This window comes from Sinohyriopsis cumingii, chromosome 7 (assembly GCF_028554795.1).
Source record: "Sinohyriopsis cumingii isolate HCF-2022 chromosome 7, ASM2855479v2, whole genome shotgun sequence".
NCBI classification, from domain to species: domain Eukaryota; kingdom Metazoa; phylum Mollusca; class Bivalvia; order Unionida; family Unionidae; genus Sinohyriopsis; species Sinohyriopsis cumingii.
Window position 1 is genome coordinate 127055419 of NC_142967.1, and position 16697 is coordinate 127072115.

Below are 16697 nucleotides of genomic sequence, written 5' to 3' on the forward strand. Positions count from 1 at the left end.
CCCAGTCCTGGCCAGCCAAACCCATACATAGTCTATCATTATTGACCAGTCCTGGCCAGCCAAACCCATACATAGTCTATCATTATTGACCAGTCCTGGCCAGCCAAACCCATACATAGTCTATCATTATTGACCAGTCCTGGCCAGCCAAGCCCATACATAGTCTATCATTATTGACCAGTCCTGGCCAGCCAAGCCCATGTATACTTTATCATTATTGATCAGTCCTGGCCATCCAAAACCATATGTATTCTGTCATTATCAACCAATTCTGGTGAGCCTCACCCTTATATACTCAGTTTAATCTTCACCCATTTCTTGACAGGTTCCCTATTTCCATATATTTAAGTACCCTGAGTCCTATACATTGGTACCTGAGTCCTATACATTGGTAAATTGCACACTCTCAAGTTGGCCTGTTTGAAAGACTGTCTAATGACATCAGAGGATGTGATCTTGTCTTACTCAAAGAGCACAAAGTGACATTTTTGACATTTAGACAGTTGCTACTGTAAAATTACTATTATTTACCGATATTTGTAAATTTAGTGATTGCTACAAAAATCAATTACATATCTTCCCCATTGAATGAATTTATGTGCTGATGGAAAAAAAATGTATGCAAAACAATGAATATTAATACCCCACTAATAAACAGCTTCACAGTATGTGAGATATACAATTTTACATTCTTATAACTTAACAGTCTTAATTTTGTGTTCGAAATTCTTGCCATGAACTAAATGTTACTCCCATCAAGTGGTGATATTTATGGGAACAAGTTGAAGTGGCTATTGTGATTCTGTGATTCATCAGCTGCAGCTGCAATAAAATCATTTTAGTTCTAATTGGAGTTGCAACATTGTGGCATTTGTTGTAATTTTAATACAATTGTCACAACGGTGTGGCAGCATTTATTGTAATTATAGTACAAGAGCTGGGTTTCACAGTGATCAGTGGACTGGGACCATCAGAAAATCTTTCTAAGATGAAAGAGCTTTTTATTAAATAAAATTGAATCATTTGCTAATTATTTTTGGTATTGGACTTTACATCAGTCTCATGTTATGAAAATGAAATATTACTTGAACATTACCAGACATAAAGCTTTGGTTGATTATTTATAATTACATCATCATTGTTAATTACCAAAGGTATATACTTTAATCGTTATTTCATTTGTTAACTATGGCCAGTATTGAACTCAGTAGTCTTAAAATCAGTAATAGAAAAGAGCAAGAAGTCAACAGGTTTTGTAAAATTCAACAGATAATTTATTTCCCTTGAATATAAAGTGTAAATGTAAAAAAAACTTACAATATTGTGAATTAAATCCCAAAAAATCCTTGAATTACTAAGACAAGTCCTAATGTATAAAGTTGTAAATAATGTAATCCAAGGTTTACTTGTTTGAATTCACCTTAATTCCCAGTTACTGTCCCTTTTCACAAAAATTATAAAGTACTTGGTATTTCCAGAGAATAATAAATAGTTTCATCCAAATCAAAATCAGATTACAACCATGTTATCAAAGGAATACAAGTTTTTTTTCCAGTAAACAAGATTTTGTACTCCTTTACCCCAACATGTGTCACAATTATTATTTTCTTTTAAAAAAACTATTACCAAATGGAAAGTTTCATTCTAGAAGATTCCAAATGTTTGCAAGATTAAATCTGTTACAAAAATTATAATATAAAATGTGGTAAACACCAACTACACCCGGCATTTCATGGGGAATTTCCAATGTCCTGGATTCAGAGTGAGATAAACATGTTTACAAAACCAGAATCAATTATTCAGGTTTAGGTAGAAAATGAACTTGGTTGTGGACAATATCAGCTATAAAATACAATTTCACATAACCCATAGGATGCAATTTCACATAACCCATAGGATAAAATAAAGTTAAAAAAAAGCAAATTAAGTATCAATAATATCAGCCTATCACTCTTGATCATCTGAACAGCCAGCCTAGCTGACTTAATCATCCAGCTGAACAGCCAGCCTATCTGACTTAATCATTCAGCTGAACAGCCATGAACAGCCAGCCTATCTGACTTAATCATTCAACTGAACAGCCATGAACAGCCAGCCTAGCTGACTTATCATCCAGCTGAACAGCCAGCCTGTCTGACTTAATCATCCAACTGAACAGCCACGAACAGCCAGCCTATCTGACTTATCATCCAGCTGAACAGCCAGCCTATCTGATTTGTCATCCAGCTGAACAGCCAGCCCATCTGACTTAATCATCCAACTGAAGAGCCAGCCTATTTGACTTAATCATCCAACTGAACAGCCAGCCCATCTGACTTAATCATCCAACTGAACAGCCAGCCTGTCTGACTTGTCATCCAGCTGAACAACCATTCTTTCAGTCTTAATCATCCAGCTGAACAACCATGAACAGCCAACCTATCTGACATAATCATCCAGCTGAACAACCATTCTTTCAGTCTTAATCATGAACAGCCAACCTATCTGACTTAATCATCCAGCTGAACAACATGTCTTTCAATCTTAATCATGAACAGCCAGCCTATCTGACTTAATCATCCAGCCAAACAACCAGCCTGTTAGTCTTAATCATACAGCTGAACAACTGGTGTATCAGTCTTAATTATTCAGATGAGCAGCCATTATATCAGTCTTAATCATCCAGCTGATTTAAGATGCTGTCCTTAAAGACCATGTTAAAACAAATTTGTCCACATGGGTTGGATAGAGTATGTCCTTATCCAATCTCTGTATGTAAGAAAGCCTGTCAGTAGCTTCCTGTGGATCTGTGTATGTAAGAAAGCCTGTCAGTAGCTTCCTGTGGATCTGTGTATGTAAAAAAGCCTGTCAGTCAGTAGCTTCCTGTGGATCTGTGTATGTAAGAAAGCCTGTCAGTAGCTTCCTGAAGATCTATGTAAGAAAGCCTGTCAGTCAGTAGCTTCCTGAAGATCTATGTAAGAAAGCCTGTCAGTCAGTAGCTTCCTGTGGATCTGTGTATGTAAGAAAGCCTGTCATTAGCTTCCTGTGGATCCGTGTATGTAAGAAAGCCTGTCAGTCAGTAGCTTCCTGTGGATCTGTGTATGTAAGAAAGCCTGTCAGTAGCTTCCTGAAGATCTATGTAAGAAAGCCTGTCGGTCAGTAGCTTCCTGTGGATCTGTGTATGTAAGAAAGCCTGTCAGTAGCTTCCTGTGGATCTATGTAAGAAAGCCTGTCAGTAGCTTCCTGTGGATCTGTGTATGTAAGAAATCCTGCCAGTAGCTTCCTGTGGATCTGTGTATGTAAGAAAGCCTGTTAGTCAGTAGTTTCCTGTGGGTCTGTGTATGTAAGAAAGCCTGTCAGTCAATAGCTTCCTGTGGATCTGTGTATGTAAGAAAGCCTGTCAGTAGCTTCCTGTGGATCTGTGTATGTAAGAAAGCCTGTCAGTCAGTAGCTTCCTGTGGATCTGTGTATGTAAGAAGGCCTGTCAGTCAGTAGCTTCCTGTGGATCTGTGTATGTAAGAAAGCCTGTCAGTAGCTTCCTGTAGATCTGTGGTTTTTCAATGGATTTTTCCTGGAATATTCATCGAACAGAATATACTGGCTGTCATATATAGACTATCATGCACTAAAAAAAGTTATTAAACTCCACAAAACCAAACCAAACCAATTGTACATTATCTCCACACTGGAATGGAAAGTTGGCTTGTGTTTACAAGGCTACTTGTACTACCCGGATGAAACCCATTGACATTCCTGAATATGAAATGAAAACAGGAACCAGTGCATTTTATGTTTGGTCCTGATAAAGCATGATTTACCATGTGTACTTGTGTAAAGGTCAGGACCAATCACAATCAATATAGACCCTGATTTGCCTGTTGCCTGAAGCACTAGCAGACCAGGGGCAATGCTGGTCCTACTAATTTGTGTTATGCTGTTGGATCTGTGTTGTACACAGGTGTTACAGTATGTACACAAGTATTACAGTATGTACACAGGTGTTACAATATGTACACAAGTATTACAGTATGTACACAAGTATTACAATATGTACACAAGTATTACAGTATGTACACAAGTATTACAATATGTACACAAGTATTACAGTATGTACACAAGTATTACAATATGTACACAAGTATTACAGTATGTACACAAGTATTAAGTATGTACACAAGTATTACAGTATGTACACAAGTATTGCAATATGTACACAAGTATTACAGCATGTACAGTGTTAAAATGTGTACACAAGTATTACAATATGTACACAAGTATTACAGTATATACAGTGTTAAAATATGTACACAAGTATTACAATATGTACACAAGTATTACAGTATGTACATAAATTTCACACTATCTGTTTTCAGATTATAGTTCCAGTGATCACAGCATCATATTTTTTACTTGGGTAGGAAGTTGTCTCAACTAAATTAAAGAATATTATAGTTTAATTGTTGATTTTTTGAAAATATTTTTAACAATATACATATAGTGATATACAGTGAACATAACAAACCATTCAGATGTCTTCTGATGCTTTCATCACATTTGTAAATTTTAACTCTGCAGTGACAGTGCCAAAAATGTGGTAGATAAGCCTGATTTTCATGTCTGAACTTTTATAAGCATCCATTTTTGTCATTTACATTCTTTTATATAGAAAAAATTATGAAGTTAATCTGTCAGATAATAGAGATTGATAATTTCAAAGGATTTCCTTTTAAGAAAGGAGATGAATCAGTTCAATATGGAATGAAGGGAGATGAATCAGTTAATATGGAATTAAATAAGCCATGTGTGATGCATGAAATCATCAACTGTCAAGTGTCACATCAATGAAAGCTTCAAGTAGTGCCATGGAGTAGTTTTTCAAGATTATGTTTCTGGTTCCAATTCATCAATATGCAGTAATCCTTTCCTTTATTTGACAACAGCTCTTTGGCTGTTTTACCAGTTACCAATATGTCCAATGAGTCATAGTGGATAACACACAGTTGTATTCAAAGTGTTGATTGGAGACACTTGGAGGTCATTTTTGCATGGTTCAAATGTAGCTGTAGTTCTCTCTATTTTATGAGTGATGTCATTGCAAGGGTTTGTTGTATAACATGTGATGTCATTGCATGTGTTTCTTTTATTATAAGCGATGCTGTTGCAAGGGTTTGCAATGACTTAATGGGGCAGGAGGTAGTAGCCTACTGCCGAGCTCTGTAGCATCATGGTCATGCATGATACACTATAGTGGGGGGTATTATAGAAAGGTAGATGTAGCTATACAACGATACCAAATAATCTGGAAGTTCTAGTTGTACTACAAAATACAGAGGGAAAAACCTCACCTTTTGGACCCGTTATTTTTCTACCCAAAATTTGCTCGTGGTTGGAATCCAATTTTGTGTCCAGATTTTAGACATTTTGGTCTCAGATCTAAGGCAGACCAGTATGAACTGCAAACAGACAGATGAGCCTTTGCAAAAAGTAGGATAAGATGGGCATTTGGAATAAAGAATGGTCTTGATACAAAAATAATGGCTCCGTTTAGCAAAAAATAAAAGAACTCCAACTTTTACCCTTCTGCTCATGCATGAGTCAAATAGCCAATGAAAAACAATGTTTCTAACACAACTAGGCAGTAAGTTATTGAAAGATCACCAGGGATTTGGTGTTTTCGGATCTATTCAGAAATAGCTTTCAAAATGTGTTTCCTACTTGATTTTCAGGCAAAAATGACAAAAACCTCCAGGGGTTAATGTGTTAAATGTTATTGCAAGGGTTTGTTTTTATTATAAGTGATATCATTGTAAGGGTTTATTTTATAATAAATGATATCATTATAAGGGTTTGTTTTATAACAAATGATATCATTACAAGGGTTTGTTTTATAATAGTTAATGTTGTTGCAAGGGTTTGTTTTATTATAAGTGATGTCATTGCAAGGTTTATTTTATAATAAGTGAAATCATTGCTAGAGTTTGTTTATGATAACTGATGTCATTGCAAGTGAAGTGTTGAAAAAATATTAAGATTGCTGGCCCATGGTTGTAACAACTGTTGGTGATCTCAGCATTAAGATTGCTGGTCCATGGTTGTAACAACTGTTGGCGATCTCAGAACTCCTTGGACTTGGTAAGAAGCTTATGGCATTAGATGCTTTTTTTTCTTTCTCCTAATGATGTGGATCTGAATGCTGAAATTTGAACCACCTGTCACATTTGGACTTCTTGGTATTTGAACCACCTGTCACTTTTGGACTTCTCGGTATTTGAACTACCTGTCACTTTTGGACTTCATAGTGTAGGCATGCTTGTATGGGGAGTGATTGACCAGGTCATAAGATATACACCTGCAGCCAAACTTGTCTGAAACAGTAATCTCTCGAAAGCGACCAGTGCAGCCTCTAAAGACAGGTGGTTCCTTAATGTAGGTTTATTTCAACTTAAAAACTGGTATAAAGGACACCGAAAAGAGTGCTTATTAACATGAATCATTGCTACATAAAAGTGAATTTTATGGCAGGTTTTGCTTTTTTGATAAGAATGTATCCAAAATGTTTAAAGCCAGGTGCATGATACAATTTAGATGTTTGAACTTCATTGTTATGATTTGCAGAGAAGACATAATGGTTTTTAGCTATGTATTTTCAGTAGTTAGGTCACTCATGTTGAGATGAAAAGGAGTAATAGAGGGAATAATTATGCTTGAAGATGTTGTAATGCCATTGTTCTGTGGAGCAGTAGTGTCACCAATGCCATTGTTCTGTGGGGCAATAGTGTCACCAATGCCATTGTTCTGTGGGGCAGTAGTGTGTTGTAATGTCATTGTTCTGTGGGGCAGTAGTGTCACCAATGCCATTGTTCTGTGGGGCAGTAGTGTCACCAATGCCATTGTTCTGTGGGGCAGTAGTGTCACCAATGCCATTGTTCTGTGGGGCAGTAGTGTCACCAATGCCATTGTGCTGTGGGTCAGTAGTGTCACCAATGCCATTGTTCTGTGGGGCAGTAGTTTGTTGTAATGCCATTGTTCTGTGGGGCAGTAGTGTCACCAGTGCCATTGTGCTGTGGGGCAGTAGTGTCACCAATGCCATTGTTCTGTGGGGCAGTAGTGTCACCAATGCCATTGTTCTGTGGGGCAGTAGTGTCACCAATGCCATTGTTCTGTGGGGCAGTAGTGGGTTGTAATGCCATTGTTCTGTGGGGCAGTAGTGTCACCACTGCCATTGTGCTGTGGAGCAGTAGTGTCACCAATGCCATTGTTCTGTGGGGCAGTAGTGTCACCAGTGCCATTGTTCTGTGGGGCAGTAGTGTGTTGTAATGCCATTGTTCTGTGGGGCAGTAGTGTCACCACTGCCATTGTGCTGTGGAGCAGTAGTGTCACCAGTGCCATTGTTCTGTGGAGCAGTAGTGTTACCAATTGAATAAAGGAGTGATGAAATGATATATGCAAGTTTTACAATTAATAAGCTGTTTGGATCTACATCTTTGAAGTTTTGAAAATGGAATATTTAATCAACCTGCCCAGTTAAAGAACCATATTCATGTATTGCATTTGACAATTAAAGTAATTCTTTTATATGAATGTTTTTCTTTGCACCACTTGTAATTTGGATGTCTGGATACCTAGCTGGACCACATGACCATTGGACCACATGACCATTGGACCATATGACCATTGGACCAAATGACCATTGGACCATATTACCATTGGACCATATGCCTGTTCCCAGATTACATTTGATATTTAATTCTATCATTCAGATTGTTAAACTAATTTGCAGACATATCTTGTATGGTGACATTTTTTGAAAACAAAATAAAATGCATAGGTCACAATGACAAGTAAACCTACAGCAACAATGTTTCATAAAAAGTGAGTACAAGTGTACTAGTAGTAGCAATGGTACAGTGACAATGGTTTAGATATTTTTGTCATTGTCAAGTGACTTGCTTTATTTTATAGCCATGTTTAATATGGGTAAATATGAAATTGAAACCTAAACTTAATTATTTTCTCATAACAACTTGAAGGCTGAAAAGTATTTTATCCCTTTTAATCGATGTCATAAAAGTCAGTCCTAATCTTTTTATCAACACAGTACTTTAAGTGACACAACCTTACTGGAAAGTATATGTTTGTCTCTAAGCCATTACACATCTTGACTCGATACTAACTCAATCAAAGCAGTTGTTTGTAAATTCCCATGACATTTTGTTAGTAAAGCTCCCAGATTTGTTTAACCCTTGTGGGTTAGAAGAAATTTTTATCACACTTTTATGTTGTATATATACACATTGTGAGTTCCCAGAAAAAAGCAAATCTTCAAAGATTAGCCAGACTGAGACGGACAAAAAATGTAGCAAACTAGATAACATAGCCTATTAGATAGACATGATGGGTTAACAAGAGGTGCTCCGAGATAAAGCTTCAATCTTCCACACGAATCCTGTAAAGAAAGAGAGAGGCACAGAAAGATGAAAGAACCTCGTATGTTTTGTTGAGCATCATAACTACATCTAAAGAAATTGATCCCTGTACATATATTATACGGATTGGGGAAAAAGCACTTATCTCTACAAGACCTGACATATGCCTTTATATGATGCAGGGTGGGGTACCCAGCCTCAAGCCAGGAAGGTCTCAAGTTACCAGAAAAACTGGAGTTTATTTTAGAGTCTTAGGAATGTACATAATGACATTCTGTTTTTTCTTTGTTAATTGGTTATCTTACTTGATGAATGTAATAATAATTAGTGTTCGCCATGAAAAATGGATTTTGTATCCCAGTTGTCTTGACATCAAAGCTGTGATATGCTGGGTTAACTGTTCGAGAAATAAGTGAAGTAAAGATAAAGTTTTCTCTGACTCTAATTAAAGGACAGTCTATTGTTTATTTCTTCACCAGATCTATTTGATATTCTGTTGGGTAGATTTTTAATCATTCAAAAAATTAAGTGATATAAAATAAAGACACTGAGTGCAGCACCTGTGTATTGTAAACACCTTTATCTGTACACCTGTGTATTGTAAACACCTGTATATGTACACCTGTGTATTGTAAAGACTCTGATCTAATGGTTATGTATATGTACACTTTAAACACCCAGATCTAATGGTTATGTATATGTACACTTTAAACACCCAGATCTAATGGTTATGTATATGTACACTTTAAACACCCTGATCTAATGGTTATGTATATGTACACTTTAAACACCCAGATCTAATGGTTATGTATATGTACACTTTAAACACCCAGATCTAATGGTTATGTATATGTACACTTTAAACACCCTGATCTAATGGTTATGTATATGTACACTTTAAACACCCTAATCTATTGTTTATATATATGTACACATTAAACACCCTGATCTAATGGTTATGTATAAGTACACTTTAAACACCCTGATCTAATGGTTATGTATATGTACACTGTAAACACCCTGATCTATTGGTTATGTATATGTACACATTAAACACCCTGATCTATTGGTTATGTATATGTACACATTAAACACCCTGATCTAATGGTTATGTATAAGTACACTTTAAACACCCTGATCTTATGGTTATGTATATGTACACTGTAAACACCCTGATATAATGGTGATGTACATGTACACTTTAAAACACCCTGATCTAATGGTTATGTATATGTAGACTGTAAACACCCTGATCTAATGGTTATGTATATGTAGACTGTAAACACCCTGATCTAATGGTTATGTATATGTACAATGTATAGACCCTGATCTAATAGTTCTATACATGTGTACAGTATAGACCCTGATCCTATGGTTATGCATATGTACAATGTATAGACCCTGATCCAATGGTGATATAAATGTGTACTGTATAGACCCTGATCTAATGGTGATGTAAGTGTGTACAGTATAGACCCTGATCTAATGGTGATGTACATGTGTACTGTATAGACCCTAATCCAATGGTGATGTACATGTGTACTGTATAGCCCCTCATCTAATGGTGATGTAAATGTGTACTGTATAGACCCTGATCTAAGGGTGATGTACATGTGTACTGTATAGACCCTGATCTAATGGTGATGTACATGTGTACTGTATAGACCCTCATCTAATAGTGATGTTCATGTTTACTGTATAGACCCTGATCCAATGGTGATGTAAATGTGTACTGTATAGACCCTGATCTAATGGTGATGTAAATGTGTACTGTATAGACCCTGATCTAATGGTGATGTAAATGTGTACTGTATAGACCCTGATCTAATGGTGATGTAAATGTGTACAGTATAGACCCTGATCCAATGGTGATGTTCATGTGCATTGTATAGACCCTGATCTAATGGTGATGTTCATGTGTACTGTATAGACCCTGATATAATGGTGATGTACATGTGTACAGTATAGTTCTTTTTTAGCAGAAATTTCAGATCAGTTTGGATATTCTGTTAGGAAAATTCAATTGAAGAAAGGCAGGAAGAAAAAAACGGGTAATTATTAGCATTGTCAAGTGTAGTTGACAAATGCATTAATTAAACAAGTTTGGGAAAAAAAATCCAGCTTGTTGAATTTCTGCAATATATTTGGAAGTGGCAGAAAGTAATTTGTACTGTTTAATTCATCTGCTTGGCTAGGAGCTGCTCAAAGAAAATTAGTTTATTAATGACTTCAGGGTCCTTAACTATAATTAATATCACTCCTAATTCCACCCTGTCATCCATAAGAATGCAACTTGTAAAGGTAAAATACTGGAGTTATGGAGAAGTTTAATTTTACTGCAGTTAAGTATTTTGCAGAAGTTTTAGGCTTGCAAATTAAACCAAATTCAGGGATGAATTCTTTCTGAATGTTTTCTTCATGATATCATGTGGTTATGGCATCAGCTTCAATAGCAGAGGTGTACAAAATGAGTTACCTTAATCTCATTCAGAACAGAGGTGTACAAAATGAGCTACCTTAATCTCATTCAGAACAGAGGTGTACAAAATGAGTTACCTTAATCTCATTCAGAACAGAGGTGTACAAAATGAGTTATTTTAATCTCATTCAGAACAGAGGTGTACAAAATGAGTTACTTTAATCTCATTCAGAACAGAGGTGTACAAAATGAGTTACTTTAATCTCTTTCCTGCTGCCTATGGTTACCAGGATTTGTTCCAGAACTACGAATTGAGTTTCTATTTTCAGGTATGTTTCTATTTCAAGAAAAGAATTCTCATTGAGTGACAGTTAGGTAAATTTCCTTAACTTTCAAAACTTGGGCTGTCTTTTATTACTATTTATTAGAACCAGTAATTTGGGAGCCATAAACAGTGCCACTTAGTTAACTGTAAAATTCCATTCCCGTATTGTAGCACACTGCATGGGATACATAAAAGTGCTCCATATAATAAATTTGAGGGATGTTTCAACAATACCATTCTTTTGGGTATTGAAAACAAGTTGTTGTTTGGCTGGTGTTTTGGCTTTTTTGTTTGATCCAGTGAGATTTATATGTATTTATTTGCAGACAAAAACCAGTACAAATGGCATTCCATCTTGACTTCATTAGTTCCAGAGCCAGTAGTATAGGGCAGTAAACTTGAAAGACAAATAGAATTCTCTCTTAAAATGGGGAGTGGTGGGTTTTCTTTTGGTAAAGTCACAATGTTGAGGGCATATGTTTGTTTGCAGAGCCTTGTAAAGAGGTCTTCCTAATCAATTTTGATAATCAAAAGGCCCTTATCTTTTTGTTGAACAGAGATTTAGTTAGAAAACTTGGTGTAATGACTGCTTCATCTAAGTGTGGGATCCAGAGCTCCAGTAATCCTCTTTGCAGATAACACCCTCTTCAGTTTTGGAAAACAGTTTTTATCTCATTGGGCACCAGAACTTTGTACACATGTAGATTCATCTGTACAGAGGAGAAACTTTGATTGAGTGTTATGACTCTATTGTTACAAATTAAGTAACAGAAAGAAGCAAAACCAACAAGTTTTGTAAAACTTAACAAATAATTTTATCAAAGTTATAAATGAAAATGTGAGAAGAACTTACAGTATTATGAAGTGAATCCAAAATAAGCCCGATAAAGTTCTAGGAATGAAAAGTTCCATATAAATTTCAAAACCAAAAATGTACTGGTCCTTAGAGAATCATGATGTTTTCAAGATTGTGTTGTCCAGAACACTTTTGAGTAATTAACAATAGTTCCAGAGGATGACTCAAAAATATGAATTAATCTGAATGCTGAGTTCTCTCCTTTATATACCTTCTATTATTATATGCTCATTTTTTCCCGTTAACTTTACATTGTCAGAATCGTTCAATATTCCCCGATATTGAATGCGCACGACAATACACATACAGCATTCACGTGAGTAAAGGAACTACTTTCTATTGTAAACAAACAATGATGCAGATGCCAGCACTTTTGATTTGTAAACAAATCATATACACTCATGTAAGAGGCTCTTTACGTTGTGGTTGTTTAAATTTGTTTCTGAATGAACTAAAACATATTTTGTGGACTGCAAATAAAACCCCAGCTGTTTTGGTACATTCCGCATTGATACAATATTACGGATTTAGGCTAGCTACATTATATAAAAGATGGAAGATTAGGTCCTTACAAATAACATACAAGTGACAAGGCATATACTGTCTTCTTTATCTGGTGATAAGAATGGCAAAAATAAAATATACTTACAGTTTTACATCCTGAATTTCCTCAAAATGTTTTTTCTTAATTCTGCAAATCCGAATTACATGAGCCATGTCATAGGTTTTCAATCTGGATTACACATTTTGAAATTTTGCTGTAATTTTTATGATAAGTGCAATTGCATCCTTCTTACTGCACTCAAAATGAAATAAGCATTAAATTCCATAGCATCTTTTTGATAATTGCAATTGAAAGACTTCATATTTTTCCCACGTTATGATTTCAAACATTCAGTGACAGAAACAGAAACACATTTGCAGACGTAAACACGCTTCTCCAGCACCACTTCAATCTGATGTATTTCATGTATAATTTGCACAGATAAATCCAGTCCAAAATCACAAACTTTTGTCGAATCGAAACAAAATACCAAAATATATTCATTCCAGATCAAATGGAAAAGTTGTTGCAATGCGCATTTATTCACAATATGACTGCAAATTTCAATTTTAACTAGACACGCCATTTTCTTTTGAAAGTTATGTCGAGCGCACACCTAAGTTCAAATTTATCTGGGCGGAGTTATGTGCGCATTAATAATGATGTCATTGTGTAATGACAAATATGCGCCTGTGTATTTAGTTTGGAATACGGCATTCATTCATTTACGTTGTTTCTTGTAGTGTATTTTGTTTATATAATTAAACCTTAGGTAGAATAAAAAAATGAGAATATAATAAAAAGCTTGCTGCATTTGTATGGGAAAATATGAACTTGTTTTGTCGGAAGGATATACTGCACTCACAAGTTCGTGCAGTATTCCATCCCAAAACTTGTTCGTATTTCCCATACAAATGCAGTAACCTATAATTATGACTATATTTCACAGCATGTGATGCATCTTACTACTCAGTTTATCTTGCACTTGCCTATTCATGTGACCTATCCCAACCAATGGGAAGTTACTGAATTCTTCTAGAACCATTCACACCCCATCCACCAATGAAAAATTAACCATAAGTCATCATTAAATCTTATTATTAAGATTATTATTAATAACTGTTGACACATACGTAAGCATCTGTTTATAGATCCAATGAAATATTATGCTTTTAACAGACTCTGGTCATGTAGGCAAAACCTTACTAAAGATAATCTGTATAATTTACAGCCATGAATACAAATTTCAAAAACTAGATAAAAATCATGTACCAGAAGTTGCAAAAAAATATAGATATGCATAAAAGTAGTACACAAGTAGATTCATTGGTACAGAGGAATAACTTGGTTGTAGGGCACAAGTGGATTCATTTGTACAGATGAATAACTTGGTTGTAGGACACAAGTAGATTCATTGGTACAGAGGAGTAACTTGGTTGTAGGGCACAAGTAGATTCATTTGTACAGAGGAATAACTTGGTTGTAGGGTACAAGTAGATTCATTGGTACAGAGGAGTAACTTGTTTTGAGGGCACAAGTAGATTCATGTGTACAGAAGAGTAACTTGATTGTAGGGTACAAGTAGATTCATTTGTACAGAGGAGTAACTTAGTTGTTGGGCTGAAAGTAAATAAAGATTTAATACTGTTACATCTCTTCCTTCCAGAAATGATACATCAACAATAATGAACCAGGTCAACCAAGTGAAAATAATGTTTTTTTTGTGGTCACAATATGTGACAGAAAATTGAAAATGGGCAATTGTTTTCATTTTTGAAAATTTCTTGGGGAAGATAGGTACAGAAAATATTGATTGAGCAATCTGAAATTGTCTAATTTAAAGTAGGATTAAGAACTCATGATTATTTCTTATCCCAAATTGAATTGTTGGTATATTTAAAGCAATTGGGTTATCACAAATCATTCAGAAATTTGGCTTTATGCAGATTTTAATTACAACTTTGTTTCACCTTGACTTTATGACAGTCTGTTTTGTGTGTATGTGTGTGTATGTGTGTGTGTGTGTGAGAGAGAGAGAGACAGAGAGGCAGCCTCATTTGTAGAGTACAGTTATTAGATTTTTTTAATGTAACTTTTGCTTTACCAATTAAGTAAGAAGAAATAATTGTAGTAACTGTCATGTAAAATGTGGTCAAACATTATATTGGGAAATAATATTTAATATTTAAATGTGGATTTCCATTACATTACATCTATTTTTACTTCACTGTAGCTGTTCTATACTTTCTCCTTTTTTTTTCCTTCCTTTTCCTTTTTCTTTCCAACCTTCCTACTGTTTCACCTCCCTTCAGCCCTCAAACTTTGCGTGGGTAGGTGGATATGTATTCATGTAGATACACAGATACTTGGATACGTCAGTGCATAGGTACATCTGAGAATACGTCTGAAAAGCTATTTTCCCCTTTTGTGCTTTCAAGTGTTTCCTTAAGTAAACAAATGCTTATTTTAAAAATCTCTACCTCTCCCAACCAGACATTAGAAATCACTGAAGTATAGTGATTTAACAAGTGCCTGGCCCCATAAAAATCTAATTAGTTCTCTGGCCCCAAACTAATGTGCTTTTTGTAGATCGACAGAAATTTGCCCCCTCACATGGCCCAATGGCCAAGTTTTGAAGTAGGTTGCCCAGTGACCATGTTTGATGTAGGTTGCCCAATGGTCATGTTTGATGTTGGTTGCCCATTGGCCATGTTTGATGTAGGTTGCCCAATGGCCATGTTTGATGTAGGTTGCCCAGTGGCCATGTTTGATGTGGTTGCCCAATGGCCAAGTTTGAAGTAGGTTGCCCAGTGGCCATGTTTGATGTAGGTTGCCCAGTGGCCAAGTTTGAAGTAGGTTCTCCACTGGCTACAAAATTGTGATAGATACCTGGAATGCTGTTCACACATAAACAAGATGTCACCTAGCATATCAGCTTACAGTTATCACTGACAGATTAGCATGCCAGATACTGCATTGCATTAAATTTCACAGTATTGTGTCCCATGTAATAAATAATGGCATGTCATGCAAAGAGTATGTTCTTTCTTGCTGGTGAATTTTTTTCTGGTACTTAATTCTTTCCTGCCACTTCAAAGACGTACATAATATACATTGAAAAGAAACAATGTGTGCTGTCTCTTTCAAACAGTATTGTACATAAAAAGTGGAATTTTAAATGGTCATTAAATTGCTTACTCGCAATCATCCCATGCTGAAAATGTAGTCATTATCTAATTTATATCAATAGACTTCAGTTACCAATATCTCAACAGACTAAAAATTGCAAATTGAGGAAATTGCAGGAAATAATAATAAGTCAGTATTGAATAGAAGAGTAAAAATTTAATAATGCGTTTTTAGGAATATGGGGCAATTTTCCACCAAAGGTCATGGTTTACATAATAATTGTCTAGTATATTCAGGTGTGACAAATTGGGGAAGCATTTTCTCTTTCATGTGCAGGGTCATGATGGGAAAGGTGTTAAAATTTGTTCATTGCTTTGAAATGACATAAAATATAGTTATTTTTAAATGGCTGAATAAACGTTCTGACATAAAAATACAAATTGGTGTTTGACAATTAGTCCATTTTACTTTGTGTAGATCTTGTTTTTGTTAGACATTCTTGGTTTGTAAGTGAATAAATATTCAAGATCCTTTATAATGTGGGAAATAAGACATCAAGGTTAGTTGGTTTAACTGCCCCTTCAACATAATGGTGATCAAGAATGCTGTGAGAAATAAACCTCCATGGCAGGCATTGAAACATGCCCATGAGTAAACACCTTTGCAAGAACAGACAAAATTTTTTAACCCTTACCAAATTGGTCATGTGTGGTCTGCACCCAACTGTAAGCATTATAGATTAGTCTTATGCAATCTGCACCTATTTATAAGCATTATAGTTGATCTTTTGTGATCTGCTACTATTATAAATTCATCTTTTGTGATCTGCACCCATTATAGATTGGTCTTATGTGATCTACACCTATCTGTAAGCATTATGGATTGATCTTTTGTGATCTGTACCCATTATAGATTGGTCTTATGTGATCTACACCTATCTGTAAGCATTATGGATTGATCTTTTGTGATCTGCACCCATTATGGATTGGTCTTATGTGATCTACACCTATCTGTAAGCA

General features: G+C 35.5%; 1 protein-coding gene across 5 annotated transcripts in view; it reads left to right on the forward strand.

Moving 5' to 3' along the window:
* The window catches only part of LOC149796087 (roundabout homolog 2-like), a 394782-nt gene that overhangs the window by 166177 nt on the left and 211908 nt on the right, over positions 1–16697 (forward strand). The window lies entirely within an intron of this gene.